A 21,457-nucleotide genomic window follows, 5' to 3' on the forward strand; every position below is an offset into this window, starting at 1 on the left:
AAAGCTAACTATTTCCTTTACAGTTGACTGGTTCCCTATAGACCGTGGACTGGTAGCCATTGGTGTCAACATGATGAACTCACCATAAGCCTCTCTCCAACAGTGACTGTCATGGGTTGGAATGTCTATCGACCCTTGAGGGGAATGGACATATTAACTATTGACTTTCTTTACTGTGGAATTTATATTAAGTGGGTACACAGACATTTATCTCTATTGTGCATCAAGTACATTTGATAAAGAATACAAACAGTGAAGTGAATAACATTTATTCAAACATCTGAAAATGAAGAGGTCATTTACTATCGTCATAGGATCTTGATACACGCCACGTACTGTACATGTACATGTATACGTACATCACCTGAATTCGTTGATAAAAAATCATAAAGAGAATAGATGAAAAGATATGCAAGTTTACTGTGTATTTTTTGTAATGATACATATAACCAATAGCCGACTATTGATTTTATAGTGATACATAAACCAATAACCGACTAATGATTTTATAATGATACATCAAACCAATAACCGACTAATGATTTTATAATGATACATATAACCAATAACCGACTAATGATTTTATAATGATACATCAAACCAATAACCGACTAATGATTTTATAATGATACATATAACCAATAACCGACTAATGATTTTATAATGATACATCAAACCAATAACCGACTAATGATTTTATAATGATACATAAACCAATAACCGACTAATGATATTATAATGATACATCAAACCAAAAACCGACTAATGATTTTATAATGATACATCAAACCAATAACCGACTAATGATTTTATAATGATACATAAAACCAATAACCGACTAATGGTTTTATAATGATACATAAACCAATAACCGAGTAATGATATTATAATATTACATCAAACCAATAGCCGACTAATGTTTTTATAATGATACATAAACCAATAACCGACTAATGATGTTATAATGATACATAAACCAATAGCCGACTAATGATATTATAAAGATACATAAACCAATAACCGACTAATGATGTTATAATGATACATAAACCAATAGCCGACTAATGATTTTATAATGATACATAAACCAATAACCGACTAATGATATTATAATGATACATAAACCAATAACCGAGTAATGATATTATAATGATACATAAACCAATAACCGACTAATGATTTTATAATGATACATAAACCAATAACCGACTAATGATTTTATAATGATACATAAACCAATAACCGACTTATGATATTTTAATGATACATAAAACCAATAACCGACTAATGATTTTATAATGATACATAAACCAATAACCGACTAATGATTTTATAATGATACATAAACCAATAACCGAGTAATGATTCTATCTCCTCTGTACATCATTATTGTTTAGTGTGTTTTTGATTCAGCTGTTAAGAGTGTTTGTGTTTTTGATGTTTTACCCTAATTTCTTTTTCCTCAGAAATAAAGAATGGCTTATCTTGATGTTGTTATTATGTCTGATTAATTAAATGTAGACTTAGAATTTGATGCAGATTCATCTAATCTCTCTTTGTACAGTATAAACTTGCCTATAAGGTATTTGGATATACAGAAATGAGGGTTTTAATGAAGATATAACACATTTCCCTGTCAATCATATTTCAACTCTTTTTGTCATGACGAAAATATGGACATTAACAGTAAGTCGTCTTAACTTCCTTATGAGCAAGTTCCCTGTATGACTACTTTGGTTAATGTTTTTCTGCTTAGGACAAAAATCCAGACAAAAAGCATGGGTATTCTGTTGGACCTTGTGTCATGTTGTAAATTTTGAATTTAGCGGATGGCAGTATAAATACAAAATTTACAACATGACACTTGAAGCATCTTAAAAGAAGCAGCAATAGTATATATGGTTTTAAGATGAGGTTCTCAACCATTTTAAAAATACAAGAGGTCCAGGGGCTTAGTAACGCTAGTCTGATATACTATAGACTAACAATTGAAAAAACCAAAATCCAAGATTTGACCATGCATAAAAAATTACGTGTACAAAGTGTGTCGAAGTGACCTACTTAAGTGACTACCTTTGTCCAAGTTCTGAAACAGATTTGATTTACCTTGAATACCAGTAGATAAATGACAATGATAACAAATTTATGGCAATAAGTGGGTCACTGTAACCTGTATTAAGGTAACATAATTAGAGGTAATAAAATGCACCAACCAAAAAGGTTTGATGAGTTAATGCCTTATAACATCTAAGACAATAATTATGCCCCCCTTCAAAGAAGGGAGGGCATATTGCTTTGCTGCTGTCGGTCGGTCGGTCTGTCGGTCCACCAACAGTTTCCGTTCATTTTCTTCGTAGAGGATGAACATATTGAAATGAAATTTGGTATACAGGTTTATCATGATAATATCTAGGTCAAGTTTGATATTGGGTTCAATCGAGCAATTTTTGACAGAGTTATGGCCCTTGGACGTTGAAAAATTCTAGTTTTTTGCAGTTTCCGTTCATTTTCTTCGCAGAGGATGAACATATGGAAATGAAATTTGGTATACTGGTTCATCTTGATAATATCTAGGTCAAGTTCGATATTGGGTTCGTTCGAGCAATTTTCGACAGAGTTATGGTCCTTGGACGTTGAAAAATTCTAGTGTTTTGCAGTTTCCGCTCATTTTCTTCGCAGAGGATGAACAGGTTGAAATGAAATATGGTATACAGGTTTATCATGATAATATCTAGGTCAAGTTCGATAGTTGGTATGATCGAGCAATTTTCGACAGAGTTATGACCCTTGGACGTAGATAAATTCTAGTTCTTTGCAGTTTCCGCCAATTTCTTCGCAGAGGATGAACATATTGAAATGAAATTTGGTATACAGGTTTATCATGATAATATCTAGGTCAAGTTCGATATTTGGAATGATCGAGCAATTTTCGACAGAGTTGTGGGCCTTGGACTTAGAAAAAATCCAGTTATTTAAGTTTACGTTCATTTTCTCTGTGGATGTTTCCAAGGGAGGGGGGCATAAGTGTTTCATAAACATCTCTTGTTCAACTATGAATTACAATAAAAGTCCAAAATTGGGTCACTTTGACCTACTTTTAAATGGTCAAATCTTTCTATCTTGATGTGAAACATGACACAATGATATAGGGGTGAAAGGCGGGGCATCGTTTCAGGGATTTATATCTCACTTGAGATTGACCACAAGAACTTGGAAACACTAGGAATAAGTATAGGTTCCCTACACTGCCCTGGTATCCGTTTGATGCACACTTCAAAGATAAAAGAGATAATGGTCCGCCGTTCACCCCACTATATCATTTTGAAATGCTAAAATATGACAAAGATCGGGTGAGCTAACTGAACACTTGCAGGGGTCATAGGTGCCCTCTAACGCTTATTATGAATACCCCTTAAGGTCCTCTACTTAATCAAAGTGTTTCCAAGTTCTTGTAGTCAATCTCAAGTGAGATATAAACCCCTGAAATGAGCCAGAACCCCTAGGAGCCACTTGGTGGTACCTCTACAGCCTACATTGAGACCGGGAAATAATAGCCCCATAGGTCCCCTACACTGTCCTGGTATCCGTTTGATGCACACTTTAAAGATTAAAGAGATAATGGTCCGCCTTTCACCCCTATATCATTGTGAAATGCTAAAATATGACAAAGATCGGGTGAGCTAAACCGACCCTTTTCATTGTCATGGTTGTATTCTTCGAAGGTTCACGTCAAAACATGGCTGAGAGAAAAAAATCCCAATTTCACCTGATGTTTTTCACTGTTTTTGACTGCGACATATGATAATTTTTTATTGGAATAAAATCACAATGCTAGGTGTTCTATTGTCGCATATTCATAATAATACGATGTCTTTTTAATTTTCGATTGATGTTGTATCCGGGGGAGAGAAAATGCCCGAGGATAAATTTTAAAACACGCACATGTTCAAATTCGATGTAAACAAATTATCCTGCAACACTGGATTGGCTTGTGGTTTTATTGTATTTGTATCGTTTTATCGGGCCTTTTAATTTACTTTAATTTATCATGGCTTTTATATCATACTACGTTTGCATATCACTTTATACGATGCATATAGTTTTTCTATTTGTATCAATAAGACTACACTTAGGATAACATTATTTTCATAACTAAAAACCCGTATAGACGTAATTCATTTCTATCCAACAAAGACGCATTTATAACTCTTATCCAGGCGAGCTTTACTGCTTCAGAAGTCTTCAATGCTCGTACAAATTATTGAGCATTAATCATTTTGATTTATAATTAAAATATGTCGATGATTAAGTAAAATATAATTTTCTGTTCGAGTACTCTCAGTACTTTGATGAATTTCCTTATTGGCTGCTAGCTTCTACGGGCTAAGTGGCTGCTGTTAGTGGCTGCTAGCTTCAGCCTGGTTAGTTTCTGCACGTAAATATCATTTTTCTTCTTCTTACTCCAAAAATGTGTATGATTCTATCCTAGCACGCGTGCAAGTCAAAGTGATGGGGAAGTCTTTTGCCTTTTTTCTACAATCTACTTCAATATTCAGTTCATTCTTGTTCTGTTTTTTCTTTTTTGCCTCACATTTTTTTTCGTCGAAAAGAACGTATTTGTTTGTTTGATTTTAGTTTGTAGAAGGGGGTTATTAGAATCTTTGATTTGATTTTGATGAATGGTAAAACTGTCGATTCTCTTAACCTTATGGTGATTTATTACATAATCGTTTTATAAAAAAATTTTTAATGGGCGATTCGCACGCACCACGAGCAATTGGTGTATGCATGACGTAAATGTGACGTACGTATACTGTGCGTTCAATTTATTTGTTGATGGTGAGCACAAGCGACTTGAAGTCAACGTACGCGTAATGCAAGGGACAATTGTGATCTCCTTAAGTCATCCGTGCAAGTCAAATCGTACGATTATTTTGAGTGAAGCGCAAGTGCAGCGTACGTTCTCAGATCTCGCAAGGAAACCGTGGTGATTGTTGTGCATCTCCAACAGCCACCGTGCGTGCTTACGGGAAGCGTACGTCATTCAAAAATCGTAAGATGCACTTGCGTGTCTCGCACGATTTTCCTTAAAATCCGCCCTTAGACCACCCGTAAAAGCACGTACGACCAGTTGTGACTAAGGCTTAACTTAACGTATTAGACACGATACTATTTACCAGAGGAAGAGAGAGAATGGGGAATAATTTTCTTTAAAATAAGCTAACTCTATTATTCGATCAATATTTCCATCATTTGCTTTTCCAAATTTTTCAACTAGTGTTCTTTGTCATTCCCTTAAAAAATCAATCAATACTTGTTGAAATATATACGATAACAGAATTCCCCCTTCTTCTCCACACAGAAGTATATAGAGAAATTCATACTTTAAATGCTATAAAACAACGCTGCCCTATTATTTTACTCAAATGATGCTATCATGGTCATTCCAAGTTATCCCACTTTGACTATTTGCTTTGTCAAAACCATCCCATGCTGTGGAGTTTGCAAACTCAAAAATGCAACAAAAGTACGTCATGCGCATGCGTACCTTGGCAAAGATAAGTGAGAGAATTGGACAGCGGGAGTTTTTGGGAAAAGCCTACCAATTATTTTCCCATAGAACTCTATACAAACAGTACTTTATAAGGAATAAGTTCCAGTTCAGTTCAGTTTATTCGCTTAAATCAAATAATTTGGTACAAGAGGAACATATACATAATACACACAAATACAAATCGTCAGAGGTACATACAAACAGGTACATTTTCATACAGGGGAAAAATATAAATAAAAAAAGGACTATAGAATCACTACTTCTGTAAGATTTTGGTATAAAGGATCATAATAGGAAAACAACTATGAGGAGCAAACAGCATCAAAAATACTTGAAATAAATACACATAATTTTCTTAGCGATTTACAATTGCAATTAGTCATGAGTTCAGAAAACTTAAAACAATTTGGTCTTTTCCAATATTTTGTGTTTAGGTATATTTTCCTTATCTCTTCTAGTGCCGAACATTCTAAAATATAATGAAATTCATCACCAATGAGAACTTTATTACACAAAAGACATAACCTCTCATTCAAAGGAATGTTATACTATCTGCCTGTCTCTACAGGAAAACGATGGTTTGATGTACGAAATTTAATGATTTTTTTCTTAGTTTTACAGGTAAAATATCAAGATACTTCTCAAAGCCAAAATATGGTTTTAAAATTTTGGTCGGGGCGTGATCAAATCCAATAAAGCCCGAAGGGCTTTATGATATATTTGATCACGCCCCGACCGAAATTATCACCTCATAATATTCAAAGAATGATTCCTTATTACTTATATTTATATAATTTTAGGCCATCATACGATTAAACATTTAAATATAAATAAACAAACCCCGCTGGCGCCTCAATTTGGCGTCATTTGTATTATGAGTTATATAGTACAAAATCGATACGAAGTGTTGTCACAGAAAAGACACTGGATAATGTAAATATACTATTATAGTGACAATCATGTTTTTGGTATCATTTGAAACTTCAATTCAATACCTTTCAGGAAATGACCAAAAAAAAATATGGTCCTGTGGCGTTTATAGTTCAAATTTGCAGTTGTTTACAACTTAAAGCGGTTGGCATATTTAATAAGAATTTTCGTTATAAATTGAATGAGATTTTTCAGGTTATAATTCTATTCTGTTTCAAGCTGATATTTTTACCATTTTAGGCGGTATAGTCCTATTTTTAAATCATCTATAGCCTAATGATTGGATAGAGAGGCATTCAAAGTGAATTTGAAGCGTGAATCACTGATTGTGGTGACAAAAACATACACATATAACCTATGCATTGCGCCAACACATGTTCTCATTCTAAAAAAAATTAAAGTTTTGACATAATCACACAAATTTCATACATAAAAGGTATGTAATTTTCATTCGCAAGGGAGACAATTTGAATACATGAATATTAATGAGAGCAGTGTCACATGGCATTAAGCTCATGAATAAAGTGTACGTGATTTCTCCATATGCGCACTTACGACTGTAACAGACGTACGACAACGTTATTATCTTACGACAGCTTTTGTGAATAGCACCATAAACATGTCAACGTACGTTTGTCGTAAGTTTAAAGTGTAATCGTAGACGTACGATTTTTTGTGAATAGATCCCCAGGTACCTGTGTGACCGTGCCTATTTACGAGCGGTGTTCAGCTTTAATCACAACATTAAAACAATCCAACAAGATGATTGATCTGTACACTACATTAGGTTGATTTTTTTTTGTTCTTGTTTTTTTGCTGTTGTTGTTGTTTTTTTTGTGTGTGTGTGTGTGTTTTTTTTTTTTTTTTTTTTTTTTTTTTTTTTTTTACATATTTTCATTTCCGAAATATTCCATTCTGGCATCTGAAATTCAATAGCTCGTCAAATTCAACCTACATGTACATTTATGCATACTAGTATACTGCAACCCCCCCCCCCCCCAAAAAAAAAAACCCATAAAAAAACCCCACAAAAAACAATGTTATGAGAATGCTAGTAGTATGCATTCTCTTAGGGTCATTTAGCTCCCCTGTCGTATTTTTGTCAACGTTAAAGTAAAGGTTGCCTGCCCTCCATCTCAAGCCCTGCAAAAGAGCGGTACAGTAGCACAGTTACCGTGAAGGGGTTATAATGGCCCTCTTCTTCGATCGCGTGAATAACTAGATACCGGGAAATTAAAGTGGTAACGTTAACGTTATGGGATACCTCCATGTTATGACGTACTATTTATGGAAATAAACAATAAAATTAAATAAGTGTAATTTTATAAGTAGTTTTCCCCCCAAAATTGTCACCTAACAGCGTAGCGCAGTGGGTTAGAAGGATAACTACGAATCTGTAAGTCATGAGTACGAATCCTTTTTCTGATGTCGTTTGTTCGGCCTTATCCTTATTTTCCTGACCACATTCCGGTTAACCCCCCCCCCCCACACACACACACCTAAAAAGTTATATCATCGAGTATATTGACTGAAATTGAGATACAATTAAGTGATAACCATTAACCATTGAATTGTAATTATAACATTAAAAACGGAATACTTGAATAGTTATCAAAATTTATTATATTCATTATCTGGGACCGAAAAGACTTGGGGTCGAAATTGTTTGACGCCGAAAAGACAAAACATTTGGACGTGTATTGAAGCAGAACAGACATTTTGGAAAGAGGAAAGGGAAGGGCGTTTTTATCCAATTAGGCTCGGTAGTTTAAATGGTGTCCGTCTAAGAAAAGAAATATGTAAGCGGTTTTTTTAATGATGTGATTTGCTTTGCATTATGCCTATTATTCCCTCATATGATTCCGTCGTGCTACAGTCGTTTTACAGGTAACGAATACTATCAGTATCCGGTTTCGTCGTGCATCCGACTATTATTGTCGGAATTCCAAATGTTTTTATTTTTTGTTTTAATCACGATTCTTTGTCCTTCTAAACTGTGGTATCAAACTTCCGAAAATATGAATTAAGGAAGTATTCAACACCCCTCCATTTTCCTAGTTTCGGTATCGAATTGAGCGCCCTCTATCACTTCTGAACAAATATTTTGGGGCGGATCAATTTCGAAAATACACAAGAGGCACAAAACGTTACTTTATAAAATTAATCTTTCATGACAACACTTTAATTTGTTTTACGGTGCGACTGTTGGGGCGAGCGCAGCATGTGATCAAACAATGAATTATGATAAATCAGTAAAAATAAAATTAACAGCGTAAATAAAATATGATACAATATCATATTATGTATCAAATATTATAAAATATCATACAATACAATATCATACTATATTATACAATATAATATCATATGTTTCAATGTTATGATGTATTATGTAATATGAAATTATATCATATAATACAGTATTGTATTATATATAATGATGTTGTATTATATGATCAAATACAATAAGGTTTAACACAATACAATGTCATTTCATATTTGCAATATCATCTTATTTTATTGTATAATATGATATATATTGTAAGTTTGATAGGATGTAATATTTAATTTTATATTATTATATTGATTTACATATATGAACATATGATTATCATACAATTTTTCAACAGATGATATATGATTTTGTGTCAAAACAGAATCCATGAATATCCAAGATCATAAAGCATGATTTTCATATAATATGATAAAGGTGGTCTCATAAAGGTGATGTCTCATGAAGGTGATGCCTCGTCTCGATGAGCTTTGTAATCTATGATTACCTATGTTTTCTTTTTGCTTGTCAAGATTTTTTGGATGAGGCTGTCATGCCCCCCCCCCCCATCCCCTTTTTAAAAAAACAACAACCGATGCTACGTGTACGTTCCTGGAAATTACCGTAATTATAGTGAATAAAATATCCAAGTTACAAGTGTTTCCTATATCTGAAGAAATGTCCTCATTCTTTAGCTTTGCAAGATTTTGAGAAGATTTTGGTAATTTCAGCAGATTTACAATAACTTCAGTTAGAGTAATTTCCCCTTATTGTGACGTCAAAGTTCACGTTTAAGTGTCGTCTGACTCTTTAAAACTCCCCTGAGAAATAAAAGTAAACCAAGTATACTGTTATATTTACTTAAAAAGCATGACGTTCTTAAAATTACACATATGCTTCTAAAAGGTTTTACTTTGATTTTCGCGAGAACGTTAGGACTTGGAAACCATTGGAACTTTGAATTGTGGGTCAAAATTTACTGAATCGGATCAATTAGTCTCGTTTTACCAGACGCTCAGCTGTCTCCGTAGATCTCCGATCTGCTCGTCGGAGATTTATGGAGACAGCCGAGGTCTGGTTGAACGAGACTACGTTTTCCAGCCAGCAGCCAGTTTTTGTTTGTAATCCGAGCTCTTTTCGTTTACGCACTTATCAATGTGCATGTTTGGTGATTTTCAATTGTAACATGTAAAATTTAATGCAATTTACCTTTTAATAACGATAAAATTCCATGAAAAGTACAAAAATATCACTTTTTGAGCATTGTCCAAACATCCAACTTCGGAGATAAATAACTTACTTAAGTGCAAACAATATTACTTATAAGGGTAGTTACTGACTCACTACGGAAATATATTGGGTTGATCAATCTCATAGATGGCGAGGCGAAGCCGAGCCGTCTATGAGAATGATCAACCCAATATATTTCCGTAGTGAGTCAGTAACTAACCTAATAAGTGTTTTGTTTTCCTGAGGACTATCAAGTGACATATTTATTCACAAATAGTGATGACCTACGCAAAGCCATGTACACGATGCCTAACATCTCGTCCAATTTAACTCATTTAAAATCTTCAAAATGTTCAATCTCATCTTTCAAATACTCTTTTAAAATATATGCTTCACCATGTTCACTTACAATGTTTTGTTGCTATTCAATTTTAAATGTTTTCTCCTTTTTCTTCAGAGATTTGAGGATATTTCGACGCTGCCATTTGTTCTGCTCCAGACAAAAAAATGACATCAATATTCTAAGGGCAACTACTCTAATTTTAAAGAATTTCAAAGGGCAACTACTCCAAATACTTTTAGAACTTACGGCATGCGATTATGTATTAAATACTATGAAATGTCGAAAAAAGTAAGCGAAGCGTCGGCCAATGAAGGCCCTATTGCCTAATATTATTTCTCATTGGCCAAATATAGAGATATATAAGGCAATCACGTGCTATGTTCAAACCAATGAAAGTGTGACATTTCAGTCCAAGGGAAAACATACCCCTATTTTGTGCAAATACAATCGATAGTAAATTATATCTAGGGTCTTTTAAAACAGGTTAGAAGTTTGCCAACACAAGCAGCACTTTGCAAGATGATTTCTTGTGGACCCCATGTTTTTATCGAAAAATCGCCATATTTTATACAAGTGTGCATGTGTAGACTCCCAAAGTGCAAAATGCTTGCAGAAATTCACTTCCGTTGACTCCGTTTTGGGAGTCCAACTAGACTGATCAATATATCCAGCTAAATAATACTTCTATCGCACTGAACCAAAACTAGGAAAACTACACGTGATTATTTTTAAGTCGTAATTTAAAACAAAGCTTAATTATTATTTGATATGAAGCTTAATCTTATTAAATGGATTATAATTACTAATTATCTACTAAATGGGGTCAATAACAAACTTATTTTCATTGTTACCGGTAGGCTTAATTGTTTTCACATGTTCGTTTTTTCTACCTTGCACTTCCGGCAGCTCATATCTGGTTCACCTTTTTAATTTGTACACAATACGGTAAATAATCGAGCAAATGTCAAACGACTCCACACAAGGATAGAATATTTATTTCTGTATTATAATTACCTAGCTAAGATTTTTTTAAACCTAAAGTAACTTCATTTTTCTCCAATAATTTTTCTAAAAATTATTCGATACTGGCAAATATTTGTTACCGGTAAAACGACTGCACTTAGTCTTGTAAGTAATAGTATAAATACCAGTACATTAACCATGCCACGGGAAGTTTCTAATTTAATCTGTACTTGAACAGTATCAAAAATTAATGCAGCACACGGCATTGAACCAAGTTTATTTCACTGAACATTTTCTTTATGTGATTATGTACAGGAATCAAACTCGGAACTCATGCAGTCAGAAAGAAGCTATACCACTGAGCCGATAGCATACGCAAGGTCCATATATCACTGACCACCACACATGTATTCCAACAATACAGGTGAGTGAGAGAGAGAGAGAGAGAGAGAGAGAGAGAGAGAGGTAGACATGGAGAGATAAAGAGAGAGAGGGAAAGACAGAAAGATTCGTTAGATGTACACAGAGAGTGACAGAGAGCACACAAGTGTTGTTTAATTTGTTTAATAGCCAACGCAGGTCGCCGGCGCGAAGCGAGTTCTACTGACAAGGCACGTGTGATCAGAAAATTCGGACTAGTTGCACATTAATTCAGTGGATTTTTTTTGGCGTCAGTTACTCAGACCAGTAATGCCCTGTTTTATCGGACCAGCAGTTCTCTGTAAATATGGTTTCCCATTTCACACTCTCACGAGAACAAGATAAAAATAATTAAAGACCAGGGGTTTTCCTACTGTTTTTAAACTGGTCCAGGGTCCGTAGAATTGGGAAAATTGACGCGTAAACTGTTGAAATTGGGAAAATGACAAAAAAGTACATGTGCTATACAGTGTTATTTGAGGATCAATCTATGGAAAATGTTTATACTTTATTACTTCTAACTCACAGAAATTATTGAGATGTTTGAAAGACTTAATTTATTTATGATGTAACAATGATATATACAGATTTTTAAATTAAACTTAATTTTTAAATAATTAATGCTACTGAAGTAAAATTGAAAGAAACACATACTTACATTCAGAGATTAAAAGAAATTACTTTATTTCTCCAAATTTCTTAAAGTTTTCCAATTTGTAAAAGTTAATTAAATTCATGCATTTTTACCTTTTGATAGATGAAATGTTTCTTAATTGTGTAAGCCAATTGAGAAACATGCAATAAGATAATTCTTTGCAAAATGACAATGATATTTGCATTTTGGGGTATTAGTCCTACCCTTTGAACCATTTACAACCATTATACAGAGAAACTGTTTAATTTTGTAAATAACTGCAGATTTATGATTTTATGATAGTTTTAGCATTTAATTGGCACAAATATTAACTAAGCACTCTATGATAAGTAAATTTTTTACAAGTAAGTTTGCTGCAGAAAAGAGGAAACAAACTGCAATGAACATTAATATGTTATAATCTTTATTATTCAGCAACATTGTATCTGAGATAAATTCTACTGATAAATAAAAATTCTTATAAATTATAAATAATGAAAATTTACTGAAAGAAAATAGGAATGTTTTATTTTATTTTGCATTCAAATTCATATATTTACATTCCAAATATTTGTTGCATGTAAAGTGTATGAAAAGCTACTGCAGTTATAAGACTGTAACACACACAGGGTACTCAAAGGTTAGAATGACTAGTTTAAGGTAGCTCGCGGGTTTACCTGCTTGTGAGAAAACCTACCTCGAAAATTTGTCCACGTGATCCATAGGTTTCAGAGTTTTATTTCTAAAATTTATTTGAGATTCGTCTGCGCGGTAATAATGTTATCGTGTTTCAAATACAGTGTCATTAATAAAATCCAGCAACGCTATTTCAATGAAATATATAGTAAAATGCACATTTTAACTGAGAAACGCATTACAAAACTATGCTCCAAACTTTTAAACGATTCAGACGAAATTAATCATACTCAACACAAAAACAGAGGAGATAATTATGAATCAATTCATAAAAAAATATCAGTATGTGTTCTCGGCCAATTTTTGGCAAAAAAACTTTAAAGATTTAAAAGATTTCTCAAAACCTTATATTTTCATTACGACGTTAGCCTTACGTCATCATTTCCTTACTTCTTAGAACACCAAAATTGAAATTCATTTATTGACAAGACTAGCTGTTTAACACATTTTAGAACATGTAAATGCTTATTAGACATTATTGTGAATGTATTCAAATGCAATTAATGTAAGGCTGTAAAGATATAGAATATTGCTATTTTTGTTTTTATGAAATTCTGAGTCAATCAATGCAAAAATAAAATGCCAGGCAACTACTGACATTATAAGTAAGTAATTGAATGAAACAGTTATCTCAAACCAAAAGAAATTTAAGAATTTAATCGGTAGTACAGATTACGGAAGTTATAATTGTAAAAAAAAAAGCGAAGTTAATGCATACATTCTATTTAAAAAAACACGACTTTAAATGGAAGAGTACTAACGCACATCCATTCTTTATCTTTATAGAACAAAATGTGACAATGTATGTGACATCTTTAAATTTTCAGCACTTGATATTATAAATCTTTGTATAAACAGTCATAAACCGCATTTAAGCTTTTTAAAATATTTTCTTTTATAATTCTAAATATCTCATTTGTCATTTAAAAAAAAAAATATGAGTTTACTATGACGGTCAACTCTTTACGTCGATTCCTATTGTGACGTCAGCAAACCCGCGAGCTACGTTAATTATGACGTCACAAACGTTGAACGCTGTAAAATGCAACGTCACAAGCGAGAATCAAAGTTCACGCTTGTGGCTGTTACAGTGGCTCTTCCATTAATTTGAACTTACCCTTAGGATAAAACAGAAAATTTGACGTTAAAATCACATTTGCAGACAAGGCAAGATATTTAAAAAAAATGTAAATATAAGCATTAAATCATAATGTTTTGAAAGATATAGTCTCATAACTGCTGCGGTGTGTGCATACAAATTTTCATAATGCACTAGCACGCGTTATTCAATTTGTAAGCACACACCGCTGCAGTTATGAGACTATATCTTTCAAAATATAATGATTCAATGCTTAATTACGTTACATTGCTACCTTTATTTTTATATCATAATTCATTATTTGATCACATGCTGCGCTCGCCCCAACAGAGCACCGTTAATCATATTAGATAAACCTTTTGTTATGTTTCTATGGGGAGGGTAGTCAATCTATTTTAGACAGAGAGACAGAGAGAAAAACAAAGACATAGAGTTACATATGTAATGTTAGATGTACATAGAGAGTGACAGAACAAACAAGTGCTACATGTATATAATTTGTCTATAGATAAACTGTGATTTTGTAATGTTTCCAGGAGGAGGATGGTCAATCTTTTTAGTCAGGTATGAGGATTTCCGATGAAAATTTGATTTCTGAAAAGGGTGAATAGATAAAAAGCAATGGTGTGTCAGAGTAATTGAACATTCATGTGTTATAGAAGAGGAGGAGTGAGCTACACCAGGCTTGAACTCGGGATCCTTCAGTTTAAAAACCAACGCTCTACCGACTGAGCTAAAGGGTTACCCCGCTAGCTACAGTCCCTGAAATGTTCTACTTTCCCACTTGAATGGTGGGCGCACTCTGAGCGTACGCTGAGCGAACGGTGCATATACTACAGAATTAGACAGATTAAGAAAAAAATAAAATGGAAATGTATGTGAAGTGCATTTAATATAGCTATAGGAGTGATGCATAACAAGCACATTTAGGGAAGTTATATAAAGCATACATAATAACACTGAAAACATGCATTTTTCTTTTAGACATGTAATATTTTGCATGCTATAGAATATATTGCACATGCTATAGAAATATGTTGAAATATACTGTGCATATTACAAGTTATAATATACAATCAAGTACACTCGCAATCTAAAAACCCAATGTCATTCTGTATACAAAATCTAAATCTCTCTCTCTCTCTCTCCCTCTCTCTCTCATACACACGCACACAGGACATTTGGTATGCTGAATAATGATCTTAAGGTTTAGCCTCATGATGTAATAGTCGGTCCTACGTCATTTTGCAGTGGATTTCGTTAGACTTGCACACTAAAACCGGCGCTTTTAACGGCAATGAAATGCAAGGGCGGATCCTGAAATTTATAGATTTCAGATGGACTTTTCAAGCACAGGGGTTCTTAATTTCTCCAGATCTTTTATATATCTGACGCTACTGGTTGTTGGAAGCATCCCAAGTTTGTAAAAAAAAACAAAAAAACAATAATAAATGTTCAATATAAAAAATCGAGGTTCTTTCCACCCCCCTCCCCCTTCTATAGCTTAATAGATCCGTGTACCCATGGTACCGGGGTAATGCCTCTTTTTATTAATGTATATAAAATAAAAAATAGACACATTTTATGAAATCATCTATATATAATAGAGAAACATGACTGAAGCATAATTATACTTGGCATTTATTTTTGTGAAAAAAACCCATTAGGCTTAATGATCTGCCCCCTTTTTTTACTGTTGAATATGACGTCAGGGAAGGCGGAAGTGACGCTAAATTTACTACCAACTGCAGTGATGGCTTCTTGTTTGACAGAGGCTTTATGTTACAAGTCTGTTATGTTCCTCCGCGCTAGGAGAATGATATTACTATCTATAAGGTAAACAATGGAAGGTGCATCTGTAATTCACAACAAAACAGGCAATCGAATCAGCAACGCAGATGTGTTGGCATAGTACAGTGTACATGGCGATAGCACTATGAATCGATGGCTATCTTTTTACGATTGGATTAATTCAGAGAGGGATTGGAAAATGCATCTTTGTTTCGCAATAAAATAGGATATGTTAAAGAAACCGAAGAATATCCCTTTAACTGAATGATTGAAAGGACGGACTGAAACTAAATTCAACTTGTGTCCAGAGGGATGGGGGGATGGATTAGTAAATCCTGGATTTACTAACCACAGATATACCTAGGGCATGCGCCCAATAGGGGTTAGCAAATCCTGGATTTGCTAACCCCCTTAGTAAATCCTAAAGAATTTTTACTCAAGCACATAACATAAGAACTTAGATCACACCATCTGCAAATGAACATTTACATAATTATATTTTGAATGAATAAATCCACTTTGTAAGAAATACATGACTGAATGTTTAAAAAAAAATCAATATCTACAGACATTTAGATTTCTTTTTATTGTATACTTTTGTAATGTAGGTAAAACTAATTTCAGTTTCCACGTCAATAAACTAAGGACATTCAGTAATGCTCTGATTTACATTGACTGTGTTAAAATCAGGGTTAGTTGATGAATTAGTAGTGACTAAGGCTACTTTTCACTGTTTCTCTAAATTCCAAGAATTAAAATAATTCCAAATTCAAATAATACTCTGTTATCAGTTGATATTCTATCTTTTAAGGTTTCATCCTCATTCAAGGAAGTAACAATTGGTCCATGCAGTTATGGAAAACCAAGAAATAGTCCTGGTATAGTATGTACATTTATTTTATTACGAAACATCAGTAATTTGTACAGCTAATCTCTCATTATTCTTTCAACACTGGTATGAATCTGGTGAATTGTTTAATATATGTTTACATTAAGTACAAAACAGGAAGCAAATTAAAGTGAACCTTCTCAGACACTACCTAATCAGTTTAAAGGTGGTAATGTTGATCATTCTAATCACATTTTATTCAGCTAATCTCTATGTATTCTTTCAATGATAGAATAAATTGATGATTTGATAACTAGATTTTATGTTTACATACAAATGTGAAGATTGATTCAGCTAAGTGTCGTTGATACTACTACATCACATCAAACAGTCTAACTGGTCAAACAGAGTGACAAGGGGAACAACTCAATCTCTTTTGTTGCCAGTTTTAATATGAACAGAGTTATTCCCCTTTTTACCTATTCCTAAATCATTACATTCATGTTTAATATAGATAGCAATGTACAGAGTTATCAACTTTATCCATACCTAGTCAGAATATAAGTAAAATACAAAATAATTTAAAATATCCTAAAAAAAATTGATCCAATACTAGTATAAAACTCTTTGAATAAATGCATGTACCTGAAATGATTGAGATACTGCCAGACATACACAAACACAAGTCATGATGATGATTGTTCAGAGTCAATTTCTCTCCCAAGATATCCCCTACTTAATTTCTTTCTTATTATTAACTTTAAACAGAATTGATTATCAATCCATGTTAATGTGTCTAAAAACTTTCAATGGTCGATTATTTAGTGGGATGGGTTAAATAATGACGGACCAAAACAGGGATTCAATCACAGGATCCTCTGAATTTCTAGTGTTTTCTACCAACTGAACTATCTGGCACCGGCATCCCACTGTTGTGACCGTCACATTTGTAAGATTTTCACCCATCATTGATTTAATTAGCTTAACAGCTCAATCCTTAACTCTTTCTGTTATCAGCATTTGTTCGGTATTTGTTATTTACATGTATGTTCTCCTGTTTGTCTTTTAGGTTAATGTAATACATGTACATGTACTGTTGTGTAGAATTGTGTGGTCTCTTTTTAGGTCTATAGAGTATGGTTTTCAAAGATACAGTAGACAAGAGAAAGAAAAGAGAAATCTTATACGGTATAGTATTCATGAATATTATAAACTGTTCATAAGGCAGCTAACTTGTTCCTTTCTTAGTTACTCAGGTGACCTATTGCAATCGTAAGTTCGTTGTTGTGTGTCAATCATAGACATTATATTAAACAGCTCTTAAATGGGTATGGGGCAGTAGTCATTGTGTTAACCCTACGGTAAGAACTGTTGCTTGAGAGCATAGCAATTTCTTACCAAGAGATTAACATAATAAGAACTGCCCTCATTCCCATTTAGTGATTGTTTTTTGTTCAAACAAGGGAAAACTATCCTTGTGGTAATGTCAGGGCTTGGATTCTGTCAAAATTTTTGCTCGGGGAATTGTCAAATAATCAGCCAGGGTATGGGGAAAAGCATGGGCCATAAGCCAGTAGTCAAAGACCTCATGTATAATTTGGTTAGTTCCTGTATTGCAAACATTTGATAATAATGTGTGAATTGTGTTTTGATAACAATTATAGTCTGTTCTCTTGCTGAACTGCACTGCACCTGTACTTTTTAATGCATTTTACGTAGTAGAACTTACCGAATGCAACAGTTATGGGCCATAATTACAAAATATGGAATAGGATCAACCAAAAGGCAAAGCTTCTGCCCGCCATCTTCTCTTAAACAGACCTAAAACTTAAAAATGGTTATCAATTTTAAAGTAACATGATCCAATAAATTGATTTAACATTTTAAAAAAAAATGTATTTATTGAAACAAATTTTTCCACAGATCAACATATTTTAAGCAACTAAAGTTTAATATATTTCTTGATAAATCATTCCAAAATTTTTAAGGTACTTATGCATGTTAAATATGAGATTACAATCATATTTAAGCTTGTACACTTAGCTAGCATGTTTTTATAACCAGGAAGTTAAATCAAAGAGAGAGAGAGACAGAGAGAGAGAGAGGGGCAGAGAGAGAAAGACACACAGAGATAGAGAACACAAACTGGAATACAACTGTTTAGGCTAGAAAGTGAAATATATAGAGAAAAAAAAATAGAGCAGAAAAAATCAGAGAGAGAGAGAGCAAAGAACATGTTGAAGAGATTAGAACCATTTTAAAGACGACGGACCCAATTCAAGATTTCGCACCTCTGCGCAGAATCTGCGCATTTGCTTTAAATATGACTGTCGTAATTACGTACATCATAATAAGAAAAAATAATAAAATTTTCATATTACTAAACATAATTTGTGATGCCAAAATATTTTAAGCGGAGAAAAATTAAGAAGAAGAAAAATAGTCCAAATTTCCTCTGTTTGCAACTAATCCACGGTTTATAAATCCTAAGCCCCCCACCTGCAGTTTATAGTCTTATAATCAGGTAGATATTGAATTTATACTATAACCTTTTAAAATCATACATATAGCAGTTAATGCTACATCAGGCAATAATTAATTATGCCCTTTTTCCGATAATATTTCTAAGGAAAAATGAACCATGCAGTGAACTTTGAGACAACCCCTCAAAAAATTAAGGTTTTTTTTCTGTTCAACGATAAGCTTATTGACTTCTTAATATTAGAATTTAATTAGAGTAAAAAATCTATCGCTGAATTTTTAAAATATCAGTTTTTATACCACACCCCTGAAAATTTCCATTACTTTCTATTATATCTGAGGACTTTTGTACCCAAATTTTGAAACACCCCCAATAAGATAAGGAAGTCGATGATCATGTAATTTTTTTTATTGATTTTCACTCATCATCAACATTAACATTATATAAAAATTTGAATAAAAAATCTATTGTAGAAATGAATTAGGTCCGCCTTCCTTAACAAGACCTTGGACTTTCAGGAGGGCGTAGCTATCTATTTCTTGCGTCAAAAAAGTTAAAAATGACGCGGTTTCAAGCAAAATATGCAGGGATTGCGTAGTCTAAACTCAAAAGCCAGAAAGATCTTGTTGATTTCAAAGGCACATGGCTGAGTGGCTAGCAATGAAATACACATGCCTACGTCACATTGCTGTTTGACACAACTACCCAAAGTCAGAGCTCTTGTTAAAATGGTTTTAAGTCTAAAATGGAGAAAAACAAGAAAAATATAAAAGGTTTTTATAGCAGAGAGAGTGTGACAGTATATAAATAGTGCCTGTTTGGGAGGGTAACAGTTGAAATTGACACCCCGAGAAAACCATTGTCAACCGACGCGAAGCGGAGGCTGACAATGGTTTTTGAGGGGTGTCAATTTCAACTGTTGTCCTCTCAAACAGGCACTATTTATTGTGTTATACTGAATGTCTTAATTTTAAAATTTTTTTTACTGCTTTTATATAGGAATAACGTGAATTTTACAGCGAACGGTACGCGCATAATTTTCGCGCATGTAACAATTTTTAATGTTAACCATTGCTAAGTGCATTGCTAACGTGGGGGGTAATAGAAAGAATTATGAACTGCGTCTCAACCAATCAGATTTCATTATTTAACATAGTCTATCTAAGTAAGAACGAAACAGAGAGTGAGAGAGAGGGAGAGATTAAGCAATCAAGAGTACATATTGAGTAGTCTGCGAGAGAGAGAAAAAAGAGATTATTAGTACAAGTTGAGGATATAAAGTCCGAGAGAGAGACAAAAGAGAGATAGAGAAATTATTTACTACAGGATTAACAGGGAGATATGGATAGTATATATTGAGAAGAGAAAGTGAAAGATAAATGGAAAGAGAGAAAAAATACATAAAGAGAGATACATGTAGAGAGAAAGAGATACATGTAACTGGTAACTAACTTCCGCCCAACCATTCAAATGAAAATGTAACATCAAAAGTAAAATAAGATATAATTAGTACCCGGTACACATTGAGGATAGAAAAAGAGAAACAGAGAGAGATCGATCAATAGTACATATTGAAAAGAAAAAGTCTGAAAGAAATAAAGAGAGATAATGAGTACACGTTTTGGAGAGAGAGAGAGAGAGAGAGAGAGAGAAAGAGAGAGAGAGAGAAAGAGAGAGAGATCAATAGTACATATTGAGTAGAAAGTCTGAAAGAATTAAAGAGTTTATTAGTTCATGTTGAGAGAGAGAGAGAAAGAGAGAGAGAGAGAGAGAGAATGCATACAGCCAGTCAGAAAAAAATAAGTCTGAGAGTAACAGTACAACAGAGAGAGAGAGAGAGAGAGAGAGAGAGAGAGAGAGAGAGAGAGAGAGAGAGAGAGAGAGAGAGGATAAGTACAACATAAGCAGAACAATTCAAAAAGAGTGTTACAGTACAACAAAGGGAGAGAAAGATTTAAAGGAGAGATATATAAATATAAATTATATAGTACATGTTTAAAAGAGAGAGATGGATAATATATGGTGAGGAGAGAAAGTGAGAGGGAGATACATGGAGAGAGATACATTTAGAGAGAGAGAGAGAGAGAGAGAGAGAGAGAGAGAGAGAGAGATCAACAGTCCATATTCAGTAGAGAATGACATGCACATTGTAAGTTTTCTGAAGGTCATCTCTTGTTGATGATCAAACTTGCCTAAAGATTATACATTTATAGC

The 21,457-nt window shown here is 33.5% G+C and overlaps 3 protein-coding genes across 21 annotated transcripts in view; all 3 read left to right on the forward strand.

Moving 5' to 3' along the window:
* LOC117683150 (uncharacterized) overlaps window positions 1–21,457 on the forward strand; it is a 125,727-nt gene that overhangs the window by 98,147 nt on the left and 6,123 nt on the right. The gene's annotated exons all lie outside the window — the stretch shown is intronic.
* LOC117682306 (uncharacterized) overlaps window positions 1–21,457 on the forward strand; it is a 49,721-nt gene that overhangs the window by 25,063 nt on the left and 3,201 nt on the right. The gene's annotated exons all lie outside the window — the stretch shown is intronic.
* LOC117683152 (uncharacterized) overlaps window positions 8,158–21,457 on the forward strand; it is a 62,855-nt gene continuing 49,555 nt past the window's right edge. For 14 of the 16 annotated variants that reach the window (XR_010713583.1, XR_010713581.1, XR_010713588.1 and 11 more), the window contains exon 1: window positions 8,171–8,283. The gene's annotated coding sequence lies outside the window, so the exon portion shown is untranslated. Of the gene's footprint in view, window positions 8,284–11,607; window positions 11,717–16,743; window positions 16,816–17,586; window positions 17,711–17,886; window positions 17,950–21,457 lie in introns of all 16 variants that reach the window. The other 2 variants (XR_010713592.1, XR_010713591.1) reach the window with 2 other exon arrangements.

The sequence above is a fragment of the Magallana gigas genome, chromosome 4 (assembly GCF_963853765.1).
Source record: "Magallana gigas chromosome 4, xbMagGiga1.1, whole genome shotgun sequence".
NCBI lineage: Eukaryota > Metazoa > Mollusca > Bivalvia > Ostreida > Ostreidae > Magallana > Magallana gigas.